Source organism: Antechinus flavipes, chromosome 2, assembly GCF_016432865.1.
Source record: "Antechinus flavipes isolate AdamAnt ecotype Samford, QLD, Australia chromosome 2, AdamAnt_v2, whole genome shotgun sequence".
Lineage (NCBI taxonomy): Eukaryota > Metazoa > Chordata > Mammalia > Dasyuromorphia > Dasyuridae > Antechinus > Antechinus flavipes.
Window position 1 is genome coordinate 92,515,619 of NC_067399.1, and position 25,294 is coordinate 92,540,912.

Here is a 25,294-nt window from a genome sequence, read left to right on the forward strand (position 1 = left end):
ACAGGGAGCTCTCTGCCCAAAGATGGTAAGGGAATCCTAGAACTGGTCTAAAAGAGATTACAGGGGGATCCTTTGCTGAGACTGGGTGCAAGACCTTACTGCATTGGCTATAGGAAATTCAAGTTGTGGTTTAAGGGTAAAAGAGAAGCACTAGCACTTGTGGCCCCTGGGGAACTCAGGGCACGATTCCAGGGTGAATCCTTTTCACTTCAGATTTCTTCACAATGAATTACCTTCTCAGTTTATAGTATTTTAGTGTGTGTGTTTTTTTTTTTTTTTTACTCTTTTTTTTCCCCCTAAACTTTGTAGTCTTGTGAATTTTTGGTTCCTACATTGTAGCAGTTCTCCTTAGTTTTGTTTTGTTTTGTTTTTGCTGAAGCACAACTGGGGTTAAGTGACTTGCCTAGTGTCACACAGCTAGGAAGTGTTAAGTGTCTGAGTTCACATTTGAACTCAGGTCCTCCTGAATTCAGGGCTGGTGCTCTATCCATTGCGCTACCTAGCTGCCCTTTCTCTTTAGTTTTTAATTTGATAGGTAAGTTTTTTCCCCTCCCTACTCCTCTTTCAGTTTAAAGTCCATTTGATTTGATTTTTTAAAGACATTAGCTAAATAGATTCTTACCAGCTCTTGTTTGTTATACTCCATCCCTGTATTTCAAACTGTAGAAATTTAAATTCCTTTTCTTACCATCTTTTTAAAATCTCTAATTTTTTTTTTGCCTAAGACTTAAGTAAGCTCTCTAGGTGCCTTCTGTCAGTATCATTTGTGTTCTTTTACATTGGTGTGCCTGAGGTAGGCAGCTGATCTGTCATTTCTATGAGGTAGACAAAGAGCTACCTCAGGACTTCTTAGCAGATAATCTTTTATGCCTCTGACTCTCACCAGTTGATCTTTCACCTAAGAGCATGTGCAAATCTATTTATTTCTTGAAGATATTACACATGTTATATTTTACAGATTAGGAATCTGCGAATGTCAAGGGATTATAACTTGTTTGGGCTCATGTTATTGTTGAGTTGTTTCAATTGTGTCCCACTCTTCATGACCCCTTTTGGGGTTTTCTTGACAGACACTGGAGTGGTTTGCCATTTTCTTCAGCTCATTTTACAGATGAGGAACTGAAGCAAACAGATGTAGTGACTTGCTCAGGGTCAGACAGCTAGGAAGTGTCTGAGATCAGATTTGAATTCATGAAGAAGAGTCTTCCCTGATATCAAGCACAATGTTCTCTCCGTTTAATTGCTGCTCATGGTCATATATTTAGTAATTGTCTGAACTGCATCTCATCACAGGTTCCTCAGATTTTGTCTACTGCTTCTTGTGTTATACCCCTTTGTCTAGATTAAGAAAACAAACTCTGAAAGAGAAATTGTGCTAAAAGTTCTTTTGAGGCGCAAATATGTATTAAAATTTGGCCAAGCCTAGTATGATTCATATAGACTTTCATAAAATATTTTAAGACAAGTTATTTAATTTAAAAAAATCCAAAGATAGTAGAATTAGCAGAAAAACAGGATAAAAGTTAGAAATGGCTAATGAATTATTGATGGAGTTGTGAACTGTCCTGGAGAGCAATTTGAACTCTGTTGTATACCCCTTGATCCAGTTACTTCTAGATCTGTATCCCAGAGACATCTAAAAAAAAAGAGAAAAGGATATAGTTGTACAAAAATATTTCTAGAAGCTTTTTGTGGTGACTACTAATTGGAAATCAAAGAGATCTCCATCACTTGAGGAATGTGGTTTCAGATAAACCTGGAAAGATTTACTACATAAACTGATTCATTGTGCAGTGAACAGAACTAGGAGAATATTATGTATAGTAACAGCAATTCTATTTGATGAACAATTGTGAATGACTTAGCTATAATCAGCAATATCCAATACAATCTCAAAAGACTGATGATATGAAGCATATTCTTTGCTTCCAGAGAAGACTGGTTTGAATACAAACTGCATATAGCATGAGGCATGCTATTTCTTATTTTCTTTCATTTTTTTTTCCTTTTATTGCCAGGTCTTATACAAAATGATTAATATAGAAATGTTTTACATAATTGCATATGTATAACATGTCTGTTTATTTCATGGAGGGGAGGAGAGAGGAGAGGGGAGAAAAGGATAGAATTTGGAACTCAAAACTTTAAATAAAAATGTTTAAAAATTAAAAAAAATGTTTTAAAGCTGACATTCCTCTGATTGGGGTAATATGTATATTGTGGGTCAAAGGCGAATATCCTTTGACTTTTTTTTTTTTCATAAGCCACTTGGAAGACATTAAGTTTACAAGGAACTGTACTTTTCTGATACCTTTAAGTGTGTGTGTGTGTGTGTGTGTGTGTAAAATGAGGGTAAACTATGAACAATAGTCTTTTTATATGTTTCATTATTGGCAAGCCTAAAATAACACATTTAGGGAAAAATAAGTAAAACTACCAAGAGATTATTTATTATGACCTCGGGAAGGGATTTGAAAGTCATGAATCTGTTTTTCTAGTTTTCTGCCAAGTCTAAAAAAAGTTAGGAAAATGCTTGCTATGGTCAGGAACAGTATTGGAGATGAAATAGAAAATATTATCCTCCCTTGGTCATGATGAGTAATAGATGACTATTGGATAGTCTGTGTATTCCATTAGTACCAGATTTGGAATCAGACGAGTTGGGTTGTCCTTGACTATACTACTTAAAACCTGTATGACCTTTTTTGCATCAAAGCTTTGATAAAAGTCCTAGATATTCTAGATTATATCTGACTCAATCTCTGGTAATTTAGATTCAATATTGAAACAAAATGATGCCTGCAGACCATTTATCAGGTTAACAAAAAACATATGCTTAGTTATAGCAAGAGAAGGATATATACTGAGGGAAATCTTGTGTTTCTTCATAGATGGAAGTTTCCTTGCTTGAGTTACCCATTATGGTCTGACAGACATCAGGAAAAGAGCCTCATGCACATTTTAGGTGTTATAGTTTCCTTGGGCAACCAGGAAATTATGTCAAGATTTTAAGCCTTTAGTTTCTTGAGCCAATTACATTTTTAGAGATGGTTTAAATACCCTGCATTGGGGAAAAATATGAGATGGAGAATTATTCCCCTGTGATTTATGAAGTGTTTTCATAAGAAATGCAAATTTTTTTCATAGCTATATAAAAAGATGTTACAAATCATTAATAATTAAGAGAAATGTATATCAAAATTCAGCAAATTGACAAATGATTATAGATAGAAAGTTGATGTTTGGAAGGGTTGTTAGTTCACCTCTAGAAACCTTTCACAATTTTGGTGCCATTCCTCAGAGTTTCCCCATATATGGTAATGCTTGTTTATATTATTTAGTAATAAATAAACCAGCCTTCACAGAATGAAAAAGTGGAATGAAAAGGTTGTTGCAACATAATCATGGATTGAAAATAATAATTCGCAAGCCCAAGTCAGCATCAGAAAAATGCTAACAATTCTTTTATTAGTCGCTCATTAGTCATGTTACAAAGTAGCAGTGATGAGCTCATGAGATCTTAACAGGTTTTTGATAAAATTTATTTTGAACCAATTTTGTTTCAAAAGTTATTTGAAATGTGGATTTAAATCCACTATTGTTAGTGATAATTTTACGCCTTGAAGTTTTAGCTAATGACAATTTCCATCAACAAATTAGCATGATGTAGTAAAACTAAGCTTTTATTGCCAAAAATTGTTTTACCTGCAAAATTTTTAAATGTGCATTTTTAAGGTATGGAAACAATCTTTTTAAGCTACTTAAAAATCGTGTATACAGAATATGCAAGGGAGTGTGCAAAAACAAATGATTAATATTAATGAAGATGGGAATTTCTTAGAGGTGTGTGGTGGTATCTCAGTGTTGTCTTAATTTTCATTTCTCTGATCAATAGTGATTTTAGAGCACCTATTCATATGACTAGAAATGGTTTTCATTTCTTAATCTGAAAATCGTTTGTTCATATTCTTTGACCACTTATCAGTTGAAGAATGGCCTGGATTCTTATAAATTTGAGTCAATTTTCTATATATTTTAGAAATGAGGCCTTTGATAGTAAAAATAATAATTTTAAAATAAGGTTTTGGTATTATTAATAAATGATTTATAAAATGGTTTATTGTGTGTGGGGGTGTGTGTTTAAAAGTAAATGTAATGTATTAATAGAACAGTAGATTTATGTATGCACAAAATTTTACAGGGACACTTTAATGCAATATTGATGAAACTGTGAATTGATCTAATTAACCATTGTGGAAAACAGTTCAAAATTATGAGACAAAAGTAATTTTTTTTTTTTTATCTAAGGTTTCGTTACTAGTCACATACTTCAAGAAGTTAATAAAAGAAAGGGCCCAGGTACACCAGAATTATAGTGGCATTTGTTAGGATAACAAAAAATGGGAGTGGGGTGGGGGTGGGGAAGGAGTGCCTATGAAACAAAAAAAAGTCAGACAAATTGTATAGTGTGTGATTGACAGGGAATATTTATTATACAGTAAGAAATGATCATTAGAGAGAATACAAATAAACATGAGAAGATTTCTGTGAAGTGTGATAGTGATTTAAACTTTTAAAGTTTTTTTTAAAAAAAGTATAAACAAGATTTTTCATGTCAATGAAAACATTTTAAAAGTCATCTAAACTTCAATTTTCAGGTAGGGAAGTGATGAATTGTGGATGTGCAGTGTTGCATAAATTATAAGTTTTGTCAGTTTGATTTAACTGTTAAATTTGATTTTGAGTGACTTATTGGAAAGTGAATGCAGCTTTAAAAAATACAGACAACTATATTTTTTTTCCTTTTTTTTAAGGTGGAAAAGTTAGCTAATCACTCCCAATACTTCTAACATTATACCTTAAGAGTTAGATTGAGAGATTATGTTGAGAGACAATTGTCTCTTGTTTGAATAGGTGCTTTTCTTGACCCCACTAACTTTTATTATAATCACAGTCTAATATGAAGTACATATTTTTATGGCAGGAATTCAAGCAAAATTTTAGATAATGTTTATAAATTAAATGGCAGGACAAAAGATTGTCATTCTAGTCCTTCATTCCTCTTGTGGCAGAAAGTATTTTTATATATTTTTATTTATATCTCAGATTTGATTTTTGTATGAGCCAATAGATTTATTTCATGGCTATATGTAAAACTCAGCATGGTTAGCATTTTTTGAAAATAATTTTTTTTTAAAAGGTGATAGGACATTCAAACTAGCTTTATGGTTTACTCTAAGAAGTCTGCCAATATACTAATTATGAAATTGGTGGCTCTGTGGACAGAGTGCTAGACCTGAAGTCAAGAAGACCTGAGATCACAATTGTGTGATCGTTGGCAAATCATTTAATGTATTTGTCTTAGTTTCTTGGATTGTAGAACAAGAACAATAATAGCACCTGCCTCATAAGAATTAAATATTTATAAAAATGCTTAGCATGGTGCCTTATCTGTAGTAGACATTATATAAATGCTTGTTTCCTCCTTGTCATTTGGGCCAAGTTTCCCAACTTATATCATAGAAGTTCAAGGAGTATTAGAGATCCTTGAGTCCCAGTGTATATAAATTCTGTCCACAGCATTCGTGATAAATGATTCTTTTCCTCTGAATACTTAGAGTGATGGGACCCTCACTAACTGAAGCTGTTCTTTTAGTTGTTGAATACGCTTCAAATTTCCTTTTTAAAAGTCATTTTAAAACCTCACTAGTTCAAATGTGCATTTAATCTTAAAAATACAGTTCTTTTTGAACTGTTTTGAAATCATTTTCAAATTGTATTTGATTTCCAATTTTATTTTGAATTTGTTCCTTTAAAAGGTGGAGACAGTATTTACTGATATTTTTGGAACCCACTTCTCACTAACAAGCTGAAATCAGTCTAGTAGAAATGACAAACCTTTGAGAATAAAAATCTCAGACACCACAGGACAATTCCAGTGTAGAGGAATAAAAGGTATTGTCTAAAGAAAATGATGTGAAAACAGCAGGAACTCTTAGACCTACTTAAATTAAAAAAAAAAAAAATTAGCAAATGTAAGCAAGAACAAGTAATGAAGGTTAAATGCAAAAAAAAAAAAAGTGTGGCATGGTTCTTTTAGGTATTTTTGGAGCTTAGAATAATAGTAGTTGATCTAGAGTAATGGTAATTGACCTAGATTTATACACTTAAATCTGGAAGGGATCTTAGAAGCCATCTATTTAGTCCTCTAGCTCTCTTTGTAAAAATGAAGCTCAGAGAAATGAAATGCCTTGCACTGTGAACTCAGGTTCTTTGACTGCAAATCTACTCTTTCTACTTACTGTACAGTTTTGGAGAACTGAGAGGCTTTTGAGAAATACTAATGACAGTAAAAAAAAGATTTTATTTTCTTTTTGTGCTGAATTGGGCTAAAGAGAGCATAAAATTTGTGCAAGCCCCTGTAGCAGGTGCTTGAGATACAAAGATTGAAAACAAAACATTTCCTTACCCTTCCATTTAAGGGAAATAAAATATATACAATAATTAGATACAAAGTAATTTGGGGGAGAGAGAAGAATATCTGAGCTGTGCTTTGAAGGCACCTTGAAAATTCTTGGAAAGTTGAAGTGGAAATTGGGAAGAGGTGGAAATTCTATACTTGGAGCCACTTGAGCAGACGCACAGAAGCAGGAGATAATGTTGTGTGTGAAATGCTCTTGTGATAATTCTTTTGGACAATTGGAGGGTACATGTTACATAGATTCAGAATTCATTGAGTAGTTTGGCCCAAAGAATAGTCACTAATGTTGTCTGGAAGAAAGCCTTCAATGGACCTAGGGATTTATGTTTGGCCTTGGAAATGTAACTCTAAATTGTAGATAAAGACAGGTGCCTTTATCCTTCATACATCACATATTGTTACATACAGCTCAAATGTTGAATGATATAGCTAGGATCCAAAAATGTCAATAGACTAGAATATTTGACCAAATCTAGAAAGAAATAATTTATGAAAAGATTTACCTTTACAAGTACAGAATAAAACATGACTATCTCATATTGTTGAATAAAGATCAGTATTATTTATTAGTGTGATATGGCAGCCAAAAAAGCTTAAGTGATCTTGGGTGTCAGAGAAGTCCAGTATTTTTAGATTTATAGTTCCATTTTATTTTTTCAATTACATGCACATTTACTTACACAATTTCAGCATTTTTGTAAGATTTTGAGTTCCAAATTTTCCTTTCGCCCCAAGATAGAAGGCAATCTGATGATTATATATGTATAATCATTTTAAGCATTTCCATATTAGTCATGTTGTGGGGGGGAGGGGGGGGAAACAGAACAAAAGGGAAAAGCCATGAGAAAGAAAAAGCAAACAAACAAACAAAAAAAAAAAAAAACCAGTGAAAATAGTATGCTTCAATCCATATTCAGTCTCCATAATTTTGTCTCTGGATGGAGAATGACATGACCATCCCAAGTCTTTTGGAATTATCTTCAATCACTTATTGTTGAGAAGAGCTTAGTCTATCACAGTTGATCATCCTATAATCTTATTACTATGTACTATGTTGTCCTGGTTCTACCCATTTCAACTCCGCATCGTTCATATAAGTTTTTCCAGATTTTTTTGAAATCAGCCTGTTATCATTTCTTATAGAACAATAATATCCCATTACATTAATATGGTGTAATTCAGCCATTCCCTACTCCACTCATTTTCCAATTCCTTCTTAACACAAAAAGGATAGTTAATATTTTAAGGCAAACAAAAAGTAAACCAAAAAATAACAGGTTTAGTGATTTTTTCCCCCCTTCTAAGTCTTTTCATAGAGTACAGTAGAACCACTGCCAAATACCTCACTTCTCTGATGCAAATTGAGGGGGTTGGATTAGATGGCCTCTGAAGTAGGTCCCTTTTTTACATTAGAATTATATTCTTTATATGTTCCTTGGGTTTTAAGAAGTCAAAACAGCACTAAAGGAGATAAAGATGTAAAAAACAGCTTGATCCAAAAGGTGTAACTTTGTTTTTAAAACATCAAGGATCCAAAATTGAGGACATTCCAAATAATTGAAAAATATTATAGTTGTATTATAACTAAAGAAGGAAAAAAATAAATGATCGCCAGTAATGTCTGTATGCTTACTTTTTATTGCCAAAAATCCTTGAGAGTAATCTACAAATACATTAAGAATATCATCTATAAAAATAAGAGGGAGCTTCCTAAGACATTTCTGTAGCAGACTAATTAAATGCAAGGTGTTAGGAAATACAAGATCCCACTAAATTAAAAAAATATATCATTGTGTTGGAATAGCCACCTGGCTGTGGCTGCTGGATATCCAGTCCAGACCTACAGAATGGATCTCCTCTTGCGAGAGGTTGATACAAGGAGACTGAGAGGCAATTGCTGTTCTCTGACCGAAAGATAATTGTGTTGTCTGACCTCTCTCCTCTCCCCTCTGCCTCCAATTTATCTCATTCCCAGTCTGCAATCACTGTGTCAGCAAAGGCTGCCCTGTAACTCCTTCAGATGTTATGATTCACAGTTGTGAGGCTCTTGGAGAACTGACCTGTCCCTTAACAGTATTAAAAGTACATTCTGACTTTGAAGGCTCTACTTCAACAGTAAATGTTTTAAGATCATATAAAGATTCTTTGCTATACACATCTACAAAGGGAACTTTTTCCCTCAGCATTATATTATAGACATCAAGGCATAAGGAGGCAGTCCTATGTCATGGAAGATCTCCAGATAGAGAATGAAGTCTTTCTGGTGTTCCTCTTTGCGGATGACATCTTGCTGTTTCCATCAAGCCCCAGAATACAAGAACTCATTAATGAATTCTGTAACTTCTCAAGTTCATTTGAGATAATACTAGAAGTCTTCACAGAAAAAAAAAAGCATATAGATGAAAAATGCCTCTAATTCAGACTATGACATGCATTTGAATAGATGGGTTATTAAATTAATCCATTAACTCCACAGGCCCTATGTGTATGTATTGTATTTGCATGCCAGATCTTACATTAAATTGTCTGGATTCCGAATGAAAAGAAATTTGGGAAATTAAAGTGATTTCAGCTGTCTCAACCTGTTTCTAGATACATAAATTCATCTTTTTTTAATTCCAGTGCTCTTTCTGTTTTTATTCCATAATATTTTCTAATATCTCTCTCTTCATTGAACTCTTGTAATAAAATAACTAACATTATATGCAATATTTTATATGTGTGATTCCTTTTACTGAGAGGTCATGTTACTTTTAGTAATGCTAGATGAATCATAAAAAAAAAAACAGTTCAGAAAGTCAAGATTGTATATGACAAGAAAGGAAATGGAGAAGCTACATGGTGGTTGTAAGTAAACTGCCACACATATTGTCAAAGAGGATGTTTGTGCAAAGTAACATAAAGGATTTCACTCAGGAAAATCTAGTATTGAAAAAGGAGATGGGCTAGATGGTTTGAGTGCTACATTGATACTCAAATGACCTTAAGGAGGACATTGATACATTGTGATAAAGTCATCTTTAGGTAAATAACTCTTGTATAGTGTGATTAGAATACAGAGGGGATGAAACAATCATAGAAATGGTACAATTAAAAGTCACATCTCTTTGCAGGCACTATCCAGTCAATACTCTTTCTAATCCTTATAGTCTTGTAGTATAAACTCATATTCCAAGTTAATTTCTGGGCCTGTACCAAGACCTAGGCAGACTCTAGAGGCCTTTTTTGGTGCACAGTTCCCCAAGGGGAACCTTCCAGAGGTCTGAAAAAAGCTATGGAACTGTCCTTTGGGTTTTTATAAGCATTTTAAGAAAATGAGTATGGACAAGTGAGAGAAATATTTTATCAGCTTTAATACTAGTAAATTCAGTTCCTGCAGACACTAATTGTATGAATTGCTGATTGATAAACATACCATACAAATTGATGTATCCATAAAATTTTTTTTAATTCTGTTGCCATAATTTTAGAGTTATATTCAAAAGTTTAAAAAAATTAGTTTTGGGAAGCTAGCTTATCAGCATGTATATGATTTTTTTTTGTTGTTGTTCCCTACTACTCTTTTTAATTGATTGGTTTGTTTGTAAGAATTATCCAATATTAGCAGTTTTAACAAGAAGCTGCTTTATTCTTTTAAGTAACAATGCCCTTGATATTGTTAATGATTCTTTTGGTATTGCTTATCTGCTGCTTAATCATCTTTCTTGCCTTTATATGGTAAAGAATGGTAGAGTTTTTAGGTTTTTAAGTTTAAAATAAGAAAATTTTAAGTTATAACATCAACATAATTTCAAGTATTCTGAAGCCATCTGCAGAATTTCTTTCATAACTAGCTTTGTTCTTAGAATATTTTAAATTTATTTGATGACATTAGTAAAGAAGTTTTACGGGTAGTCTTCATTCATTGGGGAATAATTCCATGGGTCAAAGGCCTTTTTTTGCCCTAATTCGATTCGAGATTTTATCCATATTTGGTTGAGAGAAGGGGGAAGGAGGAAGGGAAACCACTGTAGAAGAGGAGTAAATGTCAATCAGGTGAATTTTAGAGATAAAAGATACTATTATATTCTAGAAAAAGCTCTAATTGATTACAGATAGTTTAAATAACAAAGTTAAATTTAACATTAGAACTTTTCTTACTTAGAATAAGACTTTTTCCTAATATCATTTTACAAGTATTGAATACCTGCCAACAGCATTCATTAGCAATTTAAGGTGGTTCAATCCAGTTGGGGAAACAAGACAGACACACTAAGATAACTTGGAAAGATAAGAAAAAATTAGAGAGTATAGCCAAATTTATTTCAAAGTATTAGATTATGAATTTGGGAATCTGGAGTTCATTTATACCACCTATAATGCCTTATGCATAGTAGATTCTCACTTGCAGAAAGCATTTATTAATGTCTATTGCATACAAGGAACTTTGTTAGATTCTGGATATACAAAAGTTTAAAAACAGCCCCTTCCCTCAAGTTGCTTACATTGTATTGGGTTAGGGAGTAGTATGTAAAATATGTACTGACACATCAATACAAAGTAATTTGGGAGAGAAGACTCACAACTGGGTCTTCATTTCAAGAAGATGAAATGCCTTGTATAAGGAGTAGCAAACAACTAGACCAGTTGGACTGGAACATAGTGTTCAGGAAGGGAAGTAATGTGAAATATTTGAGAAGCAGGCTGGAGTTGGATTATGAACATTTTAAATATAGGAGGGTTTTTTGGTTTGTTTCCAGAAGCTTCTTGAGCAGAAGAGTGTAAGACTTTTAGGAAGATTATTTTGGCTTCTGTGCGGATATTCATTTGGAAAGAAGAGAGATTGGAAGCAGAAAGACCAATAATAAGTCATAGACTTAGGGTTAAAAGAAACCTTAGAATCCAATCCATTCATTTTGCAGATGAGGAAACTAAGGCCCAGAAGGTTCAATGAAGTGACTTCCCCAGGATTATATTGGTAAAATGTTAAATAGTGGAATTTAAATAAAGGTCCTTTGATTCAAGATCCAATATATTGGATAATAATACCATTCTTTCTTTTTTTTCCCAATCTCTGAAGAGATGGTTCTTCTTGCTAACTTTAATACTTGTGGCCCTATATCCCCATCTCCTTCTATCCTATCCTCTATAAGAGTCTCTGATCCTCATCTCCAATGTCTTCTTAATAACTACTTTTCCCCTTTGGTCTACCCTATCCTCAAAAAGCTTTCACTGAATCCTAATTCCTCAAGTATTCATCTGTTACATCTCAAATATTTCAAAGAAAAATTCCTAGAAAAAGTCGAGGCCTCTCCCATGACTCCCTTATCAATCCCTTGAAATCTTAACTTCTGTTCCTACCCGTGGTTTTAAATTGCTCTCTCAAAGACTACTAAAGGTTTTTTGATTGTTAAATATTATGGTCTTTTTTTTTCAACTGATGGCTTGGCAGTTTTTGATACTCAAAAGAGCTAGGTAACACAGTAGACAGTATTAGGCCTGGAGTCAGGAAAATCTAAGTTCAAATCTGATCTCAGACACTTAGTAATTATGTGACCCTGGGCATTCATTGTTTCCAATTCCTTGCCATCACAAAAAGAGCTGCTAACAGGCATTGTGAGTTATTTCAGTTATTTCACATTTATGCATATGTGAGTCCCTTTCCCTCCCTTTATGATCTCTTTGGGATGCAGATCCAGTAGAGACACTGCTGGATTAAAGAATATGCACTGTTTTATTGCCTTTTGGGCATAGTTTCATATTGTTCTACAGAATATTTGGATCATCTCACAACTCTATAATGTATTATTGTTGTGGTTTTCCCATATCCTTTCTAATGCTTACTATTTTTTCATGTCATCTTAGCCAGTGTCAGAGTTGTGAGGTGTGTGTCTTAATCTGCATTTCTTTAGTCAATTTTTTCATGTGACTAGAAATGACTTTAATTTCTTTATCTGAAAATTGTTCATATCCTTTGAGCATATATCAATTGAGGAATGACATATTCATATAAATTTGAGATGATTATGTATATTTTAGAAATGAAATCTCTTAACTGTTTGGTTCTACATACATATATTGTATCTAGGATATACTTCGACATATTTAACATATATAGGACTGCTTGCCAGAGGGGGTGGAGGGAGGGAGGGGAAAAATAGGAACAGAAGTGAATGCAAGGGATAATGCTGTTAAAAAAAAAAAAATTACCCTGGCAGGGATTCTGTCAATAAAGTTATTACAAAATAAATAAACAAATAAATAAAGAAATGAAATCTCTATCAAAAACACTGACTAAACATTTTTCCCCAGCTTTCTCCTTCCTTTCTAATCTTTCATTGGCGTTGTGCAGAAACTAAAAACTTAGATCTTCTTAAGGCATGATAGTATTGACAAGAAAGGCAAATTCAAACTGTCATCATCATCTTAAGCCATCATGGTTGGTCCTGTGATACACCAGATTACAATGGATCCAAGAACCACAGTTTTAAAAATTGAAAGTGTTTCCCATCACTTATTCTAATTAGAAAAAAATCAAAATAATTTTAGCTTGACCAAAGGGGAAACAAAGCCAATGATTTTCTAATGGTCACATTAGAGAAGTACTGCAACCAGCATAAGAATTTATATATTCATAACTTTTTCACTTAATGTTAATTAACTAGGCCTTTTAAATTATACTATTTGCATATTTAACTCTTAAAATCCTTCTTACTTAGTCTCACAGCCTTTGAGGGATTGAAGTGGACAGAGTTCTGGGCTTGTAGTGAGGACAAGTTCAAATGTGACCTCTGGCACTTTCTAGCTATATGTTTCTGGGCAAGTCATTTGACCTGTCTGCCTCAATTTTCTCAACTGTAAAATGAGGATAATAAGTACCTCTTTCCAGAATTGTTAGGATCTAGTGAATGATATCTGTAAAGCATTTAGCACATAATAAATGTTGTTTCCTTTCCTTTTTTTCCTGTTTAACTATTCATTGTCTTCTCATGCTCCATATGCAGTTAATTCCCAAGTTTTGTCAATTCCATGGTTTCTCTTAGAATCTGTCCTCCTCTTTATTTACCACAGGGCTGCTTCTCTTGTCCAGGCCCTCATTACCTCTTGCCTACAGTACTGAAATAGTGTCCTGCTTCCCTTTTCCCAGTCTCTTCTTTCTAATCCATTTTCCACACAGTTTTGACATCACACATTCCTGCTTAGGTAGCTCCATTGACTCTTTGTTGCCTTAGGATAAAGTACAAACCCCCCCTCTATTGGGCATTTAAAGCTCTGCAGGTTCTGGCTCCAGGTTTAGTGAACATAGTTCACCTTCAGGAGCTCTACATCGCAGCAGCTGACCAATCTATTTACTATTCCCTGGACAGCACTTTGTAATCTTGTATTTTTGAGCTTTTATAGTTTGTACTCACACTTAGATTGTATTCCTTTCTCTCAGTCTTTCAAATCTTTAATTTTCTTCAAGACCCAAGCCTGGCCTTGTGCCTTCCCTTAATTCGAAAAATTATTTTCTGTGTATGTATATAAATGTTGTATCCTTAAAGCAGATAAACAAAGTGAAGAAAATAAATTATTAATGTATAAAGCTTAGCAACTACAACATGATTCTTGACATCTTGGTTTTTGTAGAGGTATAAGAATTTAGTGATGGTTTTGGTTTTGCCTCATTTTTCTACTAAGAGCCAGATAGAACTTACAAATTGAGTTTGTAGTTTGAAGTTAGTTTGCTGAAGAATCTAGAAGATAAGAACGAGATAGAGTTGAGAATTCAGAATAAATTATTAAGTATTTGTATGCTTAACACACAATAGTCTCAATTTGGGGGGGGGAGTATTGGTAAATACAAATCTACATGTTTTATGTATTTAAAAATGGGCTTTATAATGAGAAGAGTGTTAAAAAAAAAGTTTATTGATTTTAAAAATTTTAGATGATCAAAGCTTCCCATCTCTACTCTTTTCCAGAGAACCATATAAAAGAGGAAGAAACAAAATTCAGCTAAACAACCCATCAAAAAATGTGATGACAAATGAAATATTCTGCACCTATGGTTGTTCTTTCACTTTTACAAAAGAATTGGGAGAGGAGCTTCTCATATTTTTTCTGTGAGTCCAAGTTAGATCATAATTTCAAAGCGTTCAATTTCATTTATTTCATTGTTGTCATTCTTTCCTTTTACATTCTTGTACTAGTTTTATATATTGTTTGCCTAGTTCTGCTTACTCTACTTTGTATCAGTTCATATAAGTCATTCTCTGCTTCTCTGTATTTATCATATTTATAATTTCTGACAGCACATGAATATTCCATTATGTTCATCTAACAAAGTTTATTCACTGACTTCTGTGAATTTATTACTTAAGTATTTGGATTATTGATTTCTTTTGCAATCCTGTATATTTTGTGGATTTAAAAACACTATCCTGAGAAGGGATCTTTAGATTGATTCTACCAGGCTGCTAAAAGTGGTCCAGGACAAAAATGGGTTAGGAACTTACTTAACCATTCTCCAAGCATTGAGCTTCTACTTTGTTTCTAATTGTGCTAGCACAATTGCTACTATAAATATTTGGTATAGAAAGAAGGAATACTTTTCTTTTTGTCATTGATTTGTCTAAGGTCTTTGCCTATCATTGTAGTCTCAGGTTAGAAGATATAGATATTTCAATTGCTTTCTGACCATAATTCAAAATCATTTTCCAGAATGGTTGGACTAGTTCAGAACTCTACCAATAGTGCACTACTATGACCATTTCCCCATAGTCCCTCAACATTATTTGTTAATTTCTTTTGAAGTCTTTGCCAATTTCCTAGGTATGAAATAAAACCTCAGATTTAGTTTAATTTGCATTTCTCATATTAATGGTTTGGATATTCCAAATGGTTTTATATGGTTGTTAATAGTTCTTTTTTTTGAAATTTTTTTCATATTGTATTGGATAAATATTTTTGTTCTCTATATATTTGATATCAGACCATTATAGAGATATTTGACACTTTTACCCATTTAACTGCTTTTTATCTAATTGTGTTAATTTTATTTATGCAAGAGCTCTTCAATTTTATGTCATTGATATAATCAATTTTTTCTTTATTTTTGTGCCTTTCTTTTATTAAAAATTCGCTCCCTAATCCAGCTGTGTCTCTTTACTGGCTCTATATCCCAAAGAGATCATTAAAAAAGGGGAAAGGACCCATATGTGTAAAAAATGCTTGTAGCAGCCCCTTTTTTTGTAGGGGTAAGGAACTGAATGGTATGGAATATTGTTCTATAAGAAACGATCAGCAGCATGATTTTAGAGAGGCCAGGAGAGACTTAGATGAACTGATGCTAAGTGAAATAAGTAGACCCAAGAGAACATTGTACACAGTGTTGTTTATGTGATATTTATATGATTATGTGATGATCAACTGTGATAGACATGGCTCTTTTCAATAATGAGCTGATTCAGGCCAATTCTAATAGGCCCATTATGGCCAGAGTTATCTGTATCCAGAAAGAGGACTGTGGGGATTGATTGTAGATCACAACATAGTATTTTCATCTTTTTTGTAATTGTTTGCTTGCTTTTTTCTTCCTATCTCATGTTTTTTTTCCCTTTTTGTTCTGATTTTCATGTGTAGCATGATAAATGTAGAAATGTGTATAGAAGAATTGTACATGTTTAACTTAAATTGAATTGCTTGCTGTCAAGGGAAGGGAGGGAGAAAAATTTTCCAAGGATGAATGTTGAAAACTATCTTTGCGTGTATTTTGAAAATAAAAAGATATTATTAAAAAAAAAATTACCTCCTAAACATTGCTGAAGAAGGTACCTGATCTGGTTCTCTTTAGTTTTAGTTTTTTTTTTTTTAATAATAGGAGTGTTTTAATATCCAGATCATATAACTTTTGAAATTCTTGTGGCATATATTGTAAGGTATCAGTCTAAACGAAATTTTTACCACATTGCTTTTTATTTTTCCTAACATATACTGTCAAATATGGAGTTTTTTCCTGGATAATTTGTGTTGAAGTTTCTCTAACTGATTTATTGAGTTAATTATTTCTGATTCTTCCTTGTCTGCTTGTTCCATTAGTATATTTGAAAAAAGAAAAGAAAACAAAACTATTGACCCTATTGTTGTTACTTAATCCTTCTTGCTTTCAAATGTAGCTTAGGAAGCATTATTAAACATTTGATTTCCATTAATTTGTTAGATACCTTGAGAGTGCTGGCTATAGTCTTGGGTCAGTAGGTGCACATAGTCCAAATTAACAGTAAATATTTTTACAAAAGTTTTTTGGAGTAGTTTTAAAGCATCATATTTGTGAATGAAATCACTTATTTCAGTACGCTAAATAGAATCTTGGAGAGCTTTGCTGCTAAATCTGATTTGTTGGTCTATTGTTTAGGGTGGTAATTCAATTACATGAGCCAACTAGTAGAATAGCTCTTTTTATTCAGTGTCCTCAAGAAAATCAATAACTAAGCACTTTTGTAGAAAGATTTTGTCTTCAATAGTTTCTATCCCCCAATCCTATCTAAATGGCAAGTTTTTAATTAAGTTTTTTGATATGCCTGGGTCTAGAGAATACAAAAAGAATAATATAGGGTTTCTTCACTTAAGGATCTTATAGTCCAGAAGACCAAATATACCTAAAACAATAAAATATTCAACAGGTATTAAGAACCCCTTTTCTGAAAGGTATTATGCTATGACACATTCATTGATAGATATGCAATAAGTCCTTAAAGAGTTTATTATTATCTGATAAGGTTAGGTTTGAGGAACTGGGTAAAATAACTGATATAAGGGAGAATATTCAAAAAGGAATATGACTTGAAGTATTTTAAGAAATAGTGCTAAAGAAAGTGGTCAGGGAAGACTTCAAGAGTTCATGGAAGAAGGAACATATAAGTTGGATTTGAAAGAAGAAAAGGAATTGGGCAAAACTAAATAATAGACCAAAGCATTACAAGTTTGAGAGACAGTGATCAAAGACAGAGTAACAGGAGAGGGCAAGATTAGAACAAGATCAAGGTCGGCTTTCAAGGGAGGATGAGTAAAATAGAAATGATACAATCAACATAGATCATCTGGAGGGTTACCCAGGCAGAAGCATAAAGAGTGTTTTGGAGAAGCATAGATAGGATTAGAGTGTTAGAGGTCATCTTGTCCAATTTTCTGATTTTATAAATAATGTAACTTAAGTACCAAAAAGGTATCTGCCATGGTTACATAGTGGCAGAAGTTGGATTTGAACCCAGGTCCCCTGATTCTACTTTTAGTGCTCTTTCTATTGTATTATACATTAAAGCAGGAAGACCATGAGGTCCTAAAGCATGGTTGTGATAGTAGTAGAAAGACAGACATATGCATAAATGATAGCTAACAACTGATCGACTCTTTCCTTTCTGTCACTGAGTAATTTTTTCTTTTTTAAAAAAATGGTTAATAGTGTATTTCTTTCTTTTTTAAAAAAAAGTTATTTATTTATTTTTTATTTTAGCTTTTTATTTATAAGACATATTTCAGCATTAAGCCTTGCAAAACCTTCTGTTCCAACTATTCCCTTTTTCCCCCACCCCCTCCTCTAGATGGCAGGTAGACCAATACAGGTTAAATGTGTTAAAGTATATGTGTATATATATTTATAGTTATCTTGCTGCACAAGAAAAATCAGATTTAGAAATAAGGTAAAAATAACCTGAGAAGAAAAACAAAAATGCAAGAGGACAGTAACTGAAGGAGTGGAAATGCTATGTTGTGGTCCACACTCATTTCCCATAGTTCTTTCGCTGGGTGTAGCGAATTACTGAACAGTTGGAACTGATTTGGTGCATCTCATTGTTGAAGAGAGCCACGTTCATCAGAATTGATTCTCATATAGTATTGTTGCTGTGTACAATGATCTCCTGGTTCTGCTCATTTCACTCAGCATCAGTTCAAGTAAGTCTTTCCAAGCCTCTCTGTATTCATCCTGCTGGCCATTTCTTACAGAACAATAATATTCCACAACAATCATATACCACAGTTTATTCAGCCATTCTCCAATTGATGGGCATCCATTCAATTTTCAGTTTCTAGCCACTACAAAAAGAGCTGCAAAAAACATTTTTGCACATAGGAGTCCCTTTCCCTTCTTTAAGATCTCTTTGGGATATAAGCCTGGTAAAATTCTTGATTTCACTCATAAATTTATCTCTTTGCATGTTCTATCTTTTGTTTCTAGTTTTGTTTTTTGGGGACCAGCAAAACAAGTCTCCTTTATGACAATACTTGAAGACAATTATCCATGTCTCTCAGATTCTTTTCCATAGTCAACATCCCTTCTTTCTTTAACTGATGATAAATTCAGTGCCTTTCACCATCCTTTGCCTTTCTCTGGATGTTTTTCAGTTTATCATTGAATATAATAGTCTACATGTAGTCTAATCAAGGACAGTACAATAGAACTTTCAAAATCTTATTTAGATAGGTAGTATTGTCATTGTTTTTACATTGATACAACCTAACTATGAGCAGTTAGTATTTCGCCAGTTACTTAAATATGTCTTTATTTCTTTCACATTCTTATTCCTGAAAATTATATAAGATCACATTAGCTTTTTTTCATGCCATATCATATTATTGAGCTTTCAGTCCACAAAAATTCCCCTCCTTAAGAACTTGTATTGAGGCAGCTAAATGGCATAGTGGATAGAGCACCAGCCCTGAAGTCAGGAGGACTTGAGTTCAAATCCAGCTTCAGATATTTAACACTTCTAAATGTATGACCCTGGGCAAGTCACTTAATCCCAATTGTCTTGCAGGGAAAAAAAAAAAAACCCTTGGTCTAGCCTTGTTCCCTTATCTTGTACATGCAAGTTGGTATTTTGAACCCATGCGCATGATTTTATATTTTCCCTATTAAATTTCAATTCAAATCTAGAAATCTTAACTTGTAGACTTCACAAAGAAGCCTCATATTTTTCTATCATGAATACTCCCATAAGATTTAAGAGGCACTGAAAATCATTGGCAGCAAAAATCATCAAAAGTGTAATGGATTATATTTTAATATATAGGAAATGACATGTTTACTGATAGGAGAAACATTTGTGAAACAGCTTTCTATAATCAGATAACAAACTTGTCAGAGCAAATATCAAAATTAATACAAAGCTATAATTGAGAATATATGGTAGGCATTAAAACAACTCCAATATGATTAATTTAAACAAGTTATTCATGCTGTAATATGATACAGATGACTAAAGAACACTAATACCAATTATGAATTAACATAGAAATTTCACTGATATAATTTGCTATTATAAGGAGGAAAGGAGCCCAAAAAAGTACCTTCATCAGAAAACACTTGATTGATTTGCCAGCTACAGATTATAACCAAAAACAATATCATTTGGAGTATGAACTAATTTATAAAGTTTTATAGAGAAAGTAGTAGAAGGTCACGAGCAAAAAAAATCATGTCATAAAAGCAAGAAGATAGAAGGAAAAATTAATTTTAAAAAAGCTTGTGGAAATCACTCCCAGGGCATGTAAGCATACATTTGGAAAGAAGTCAGCAAATGGACAAAAGATAGAAAAGATCTGTACAGATTTTTTTTTTCTTTTTTTAAACAAAATTTTTTTCACCATCAAGGGCAATGGAGCTTCCTAATCCAGATAAACTGTGTGAGAAAATAGAAATGATACAATCAACATAGATCATCTGGAGGGTTACCCAGGCAGAAGCATAAAGAGTGTTTTGGAGAAGCATAGATAGGATTAGAGTGTTAGAGGTCATCTTGTCCAATTTTCTGATTTTATAAATAATGTAACTAAGTACCAAAAAGGTATCTGCCATGGTTACATAGTGGCAGAAGTTGGATTTGAACCCAGGTCCCCTGATTCTACTTTTAGTGCTCTTTCTATTGTATTATACATTAAAGCAGGAAGACCATGAGGTCCTAAAGCATGGTTGTGATAGTAGTAGAAAGACAGACATATGCATAAATGATAGCTAACAACTGATCGACTCTTTCCTTTCTGTCACTGAGTAATTTTTTCTTTTTTTAAAAAAATGGTTAATAGTGTATTTCTTTCTTTTTTAAAAAAAAGTTATTTATTTATTTTTTATTTTAGCTTTTTATTTATAAGACATATTTCAGCATTAAGCCTTGCAAAACCTTCTGTTCCAACTATTCCCTTTTTCCCCCACCCCCTCCTCTAGATGGCAGGTAGACCAATACAGGTTAAATGTGTTAAAGTATATGTGTATATATATTTATAGTTATCTTGCTGCACAAGAAAAATCAGATTTAGAAATAAGGTAAAAATAACCTGAGAAGAAAAACAAAAATGCAAGAGGACAGTAACTGAAGGAGTGGAAATGCTATGTTGTGGTCCACACTCATTTCCCATAGTTCTTTCGCTGGGTGTAGCGAATTACTGAACAGTTGGAACTGATTTGGTGCATCTCATTGTTGAAGAGAGCCACGTTCATCAGAATTGATTCTCATATAGTATTGTTGCTGTGTACAATGATCTCCTGGTTCTGCTCATTTCACTCAGCATCAGTTCAAGTAAGTCTTTCCAAGCCTCTCTGTATTCATCCTGCTGGCCATTTCTTACAGAACAATAATATTCCACAACAATCATATACCACAGTTTATTCAGCCATTCTCCAATTGATGGGCATCCATTCAATTTTCAGTTTCTAGCCACTACAAAAAGAGCTGCAAAAAACATTTTTGCACATAGGAGTCCCTTTCCCTTCTTTAAGATCTCTTTGGGATATAAGCCTGGTAAAATTCTTGATTTCACTCATAAATTTATCTCTTTGCATGTTCTATCTTTTGTTTCTAGTTTTGTTTTTTGGGGACCAGCAAAACAAGTCTCCTTTATGACAATACTTGAAGACAATTATCCATGTCTCTCAGATTCTTTTCCATAGTCAACATCCCTTCTTTCTTTAACTGATGATAAATTCAGTGCCTTTCACCATCCTTTGCCTTTCTCTGGATGTTTTTCAGTTTATCATTGAATATAATAGTCTACATGTAGTCTAATCAAGGACAGTACAATAGAACTTTCAAAATCTTATTTAGATAGGTAGTATTGTCATTGTTTTTACATTGATACAACCTAACTATGAGCAGTTAGTATTTCGCCAGTTACTTAAATATGTCTTTATTTCTTTCACATTCTTATTCCTGAAAATTATATAAGATCACATTAGCTTTTTTTCATGCCATATCATATTATTGAGCTTTCAGTCCACAAAAATTCCCCTCCTTAAGAACTTGTATTGAGGCAGCTAAATGGCATAGTGGATAGAGCACCAGCCCTGAAGTCAGGAGGACTTGAGTTCAAATCCAGCTTCAGATATTTAACACTTCTAAATGTATGACCCTGGGCAAGTCACTTAATCCCAATTGTCTTGCAGGAAAAAAAAAAAAAAACCCTTGGTCTAGCCTTGTTCCCTTATCTTGTACATGCAAGTTGGTATTTTGAACCCATGCGCATGATTTTATATTTTCCCTATTAAATTTCAATTCAAATCTAGAAATCTTAACTTGTAGACTTCACAAAGAAGCCTCATATTTTTCTATCATGAATACTCCCATAAGATTTAAGAGGCACTGAAAATCATTGGCAGCAAAAATCATCAAAAGTGTAATGGATTATATTTTAATATATAGGAAATGACATGTTTACTGATAGGAGAAACATTTGTGAAACAGCTTTCTATAATCAGATAACAAACTTGTCAGAGCAAATATCAAAATTAATACAAAGCTATAATTGAGAATATATGGTAGGCATTAAAACAACTCCAATATGATTAATTTAAACAAGTTATTCATGCTGTAATATGATACAGATGACTAAAGAACACTAATACCAATTATGAATTAACATAGAAATTTCACTGATATAATTTGCTATTATAAGGAGGAAAGGAGCCCAAAAAAGTACCTTCATCAGAAAACACTTGATTGATTTGCCAGCTACAGATTATAACCAAAAACAATATCATTTGGAGTATGAACTAATTTATAAAGTTTTATAGAGAAAGTAGTAGAAGGTCACGAGCAAAAAAAATCATGTCATAAAAGCAAGAAGATAGAAGGAAAAATTAATTTTAAAAAAGCTTGTGGAAATCACTCCCAGGGCATGTAAGCATACATTTGGAAAGAAGTCAGCAAATGGACAAAAGATAGAAAAGATCTGTACAGATTTTTTTTTTCTTTTTTTAAACAAAATTTTTTTCACCATCAAGGGCAATGGAGCTTCCTAATCCAGATAAACTGTGTGAGAAAATAGAAGTCATACTGAGAAAAACAAAAAACCCAAAACAAAGATAGAAAAGATTTGTACAGAGGAAGTCAGTTTTGAAGGTAACAAGAGTTTTGAGGAGTAAATTCTTAAAGGTACCTGAAGGAAAAATAATACCAAAGCCGTGGAGAAAAAAAATCTTGAATTTTAATAATTCCTTTATTTAGCTTCATGGCTTGGGTTAAAGCAAAGATTGGGGATTTATAGGAAACTGGTATTTTAAGCAAGTACAAACATGAGCTTTACTGTTAGGTGATTTAGAAAGCAAATAGTAACAAAAAAGGCATACAACTGCATTCTGTGGGGTTATAGATAGATTTAGGTTTTTCTCCATGAATTTGAGAACATATTTTCCCTAACATGCCTTCCTTCCTTAAGATGGGCAAGTTTCTTAAAGTTTGGGGTTCAAGAAGGAAAGTTTTATATCCTGAAAATGGGCTTGGTTGAGAAAAGGTAATTATTGCCAGATGTGCTGGGGAATATTCCTAATCACATCCAGATGTGGTGGGATTCCTGAGGAAATTCATTAATACCAGGAATGGGTAGGAGGGTATTAATACCAGAAATTAGGTAAGAATTTGCATTGGCTGAGATAATCAAGTAGTGACTTAGAAACTGCTGCAGTTGCCCACTAATTTTATCTTTTCTTTGAGCATTTGCTGCTTGATACAGGGTTAAAATAGGTCACAACAGTGGAAAAAATACAAAACTTTGTCATTGCATATGTGCTTTATGAGCATTAGGACCACTTAGCCTAAGTGATTCTATAACTATAATGTGAAATAATATAAAAATCACAATTACCACAATAAATCCAAAAAGGAGAGGCAGAAGTAATGGAGACAACAAATCCAAAAAGGAGAGGCAGAAGTAATGGAGACAACATTACTTACTTATGAGTTCTTTTCATTCATATAAAATGTTTATGAGGATAATTTGTACAACTCATTAAGCATATCCTTAGATAATGGTAGCCTAAGAAAACAAGCAGGCTTTTGTAAGCCACATTCCACAGTAGATCCTATTTTCACTGCCATGATTGACCAAAAGCTATAGAGAATATAAGATACCATTGTGATTATTGACCATATAAAACAATGGCATTTGATACAGTAAAATGAAATGCCACCTTAAATATTTTCTGTTAAGTGCTAGGAAATAATTCATCAGAGCACAAGAAGTCTGGATCTTCTTGGTTTATGTTAACATCTATGCCATTGTCCAGCTCATTGATGAAATTGTTCAACAGTATAGGGGTAGCTAGCACATAAAGGTGCTATGGTGGGAGGGAGACTTTTTACTAAAAATGACATCTTCAATTGCTATTGCTTTATTAATGACAACTGTTTGCATTTAGTCACTAAATTATTTATGAGCCCATCTAACTGAATCATGTTTTACCACCATCTTGTCCACAAGAATCATTCATTCAACAAGCATTTATTAAACACCAACTCTTGTCAGGCACTGTCTTAAGGATAGGAGATTCAAATACAAAAATAATTCTAAGGTAAATTTTGATAGGACTTATAGTGTGGAGCTGATAAGAAAGGGCCTCTTGTACTTCCTGGTGCTACTTGAACTGAGTTTTGAAGGAAACTGGGATTTAAGAGATGAGGAAGAAATGAAAAAAAATTTAAAGCATTAATATGCCTTTAAAGTACTGTGCTAACTACTGGGTATACAAATAGAAAGTGAGACAATTCCTTTTTTTTTTTTTTTTTTTAATTATAGCTTTTTATTTACAAGATACATGCATGGGCATTTTTTCAGCATTGACAATTGCAAAACCTTTTGTACCAACTTTTCCTCTCCCTCCCTCCACTCTTTCCCCTAGACGGCAGGTTGACCAATACATGTTAAATATGTTGAAGTATAAGTTAAATACAATATATGTATACATGTCCAAATAGTTATTTTGCTGTACAAAAAGAATTGGACTTTGAAATAGTGTACAATTCACCTGTGAAGGAAATCAAAAATGCAGGCGGACAAAAATAGAGGCATTGGGAATTCTGTGTAGTGGTTCATAGTCATCTCCCAGAGTTCTTTCGCTGGGTGTAGCTGATTCAGTTGATTACTGCTCTATTGAAACTGATTTAATTCATCTCATTGTTGAAGAGGGCCACCCATCAGAATTGATCATCATATAGTATTGTTTTTGAAGCATATAATGATCTCCTGGTCCTGCTCATTTCACTCATCATCAGTTCATATAAGTCTCTCTAGGCCTTTCTGAAATCATCCTGTTGACCATTTCTTACTGGACAATAATAGTCCACATTGTTCATATACCACAATTTATTCAGCCATTCTCTAATTGATGGACATCTACTCAGTTTCCAGTTTCTGGCCACTACAAAGAAGACTGCCACAAAACATTTTGGCACATATAAGTCAGAGTTCAGCTAGAGGCAGAAGCTGGAAGAGCTAAAAGACAAGCTGCAAGAGCTCTTGGAACCAAGGAGGGAGAGAGGCCTCTAAGAAAGCTAATCGGGCCCAAGGAAAGAGATAAGACTTGGA

At 33.2% G+C, this 25,294-nt stretch overlaps 1 protein-coding gene across 3 annotated transcripts in view; it reads left to right on the forward strand.

Annotated features, from left to right (window-relative positions):
• The window catches only part of SOCS5 (suppressor of cytokine signaling 5), a 73,875-nt gene that overhangs the window by 15,305 nt on the left and 33,276 nt on the right, over positions 1-25,294 (forward strand). For 2 of the 3 annotated variants that reach the window (XM_051975216.1, XM_051975215.1), the window contains exon 2: positions 14,425-14,565. The exons of the other annotated variant lie outside the window; for it this stretch is intronic. The gene's annotated coding sequence lies outside the window, so the exon portion shown is untranslated. The remainder of the gene's footprint in view (positions 1-14,424; positions 14,566-25,294) is intronic. 3 annotated transcript variants of the gene reach the window in all.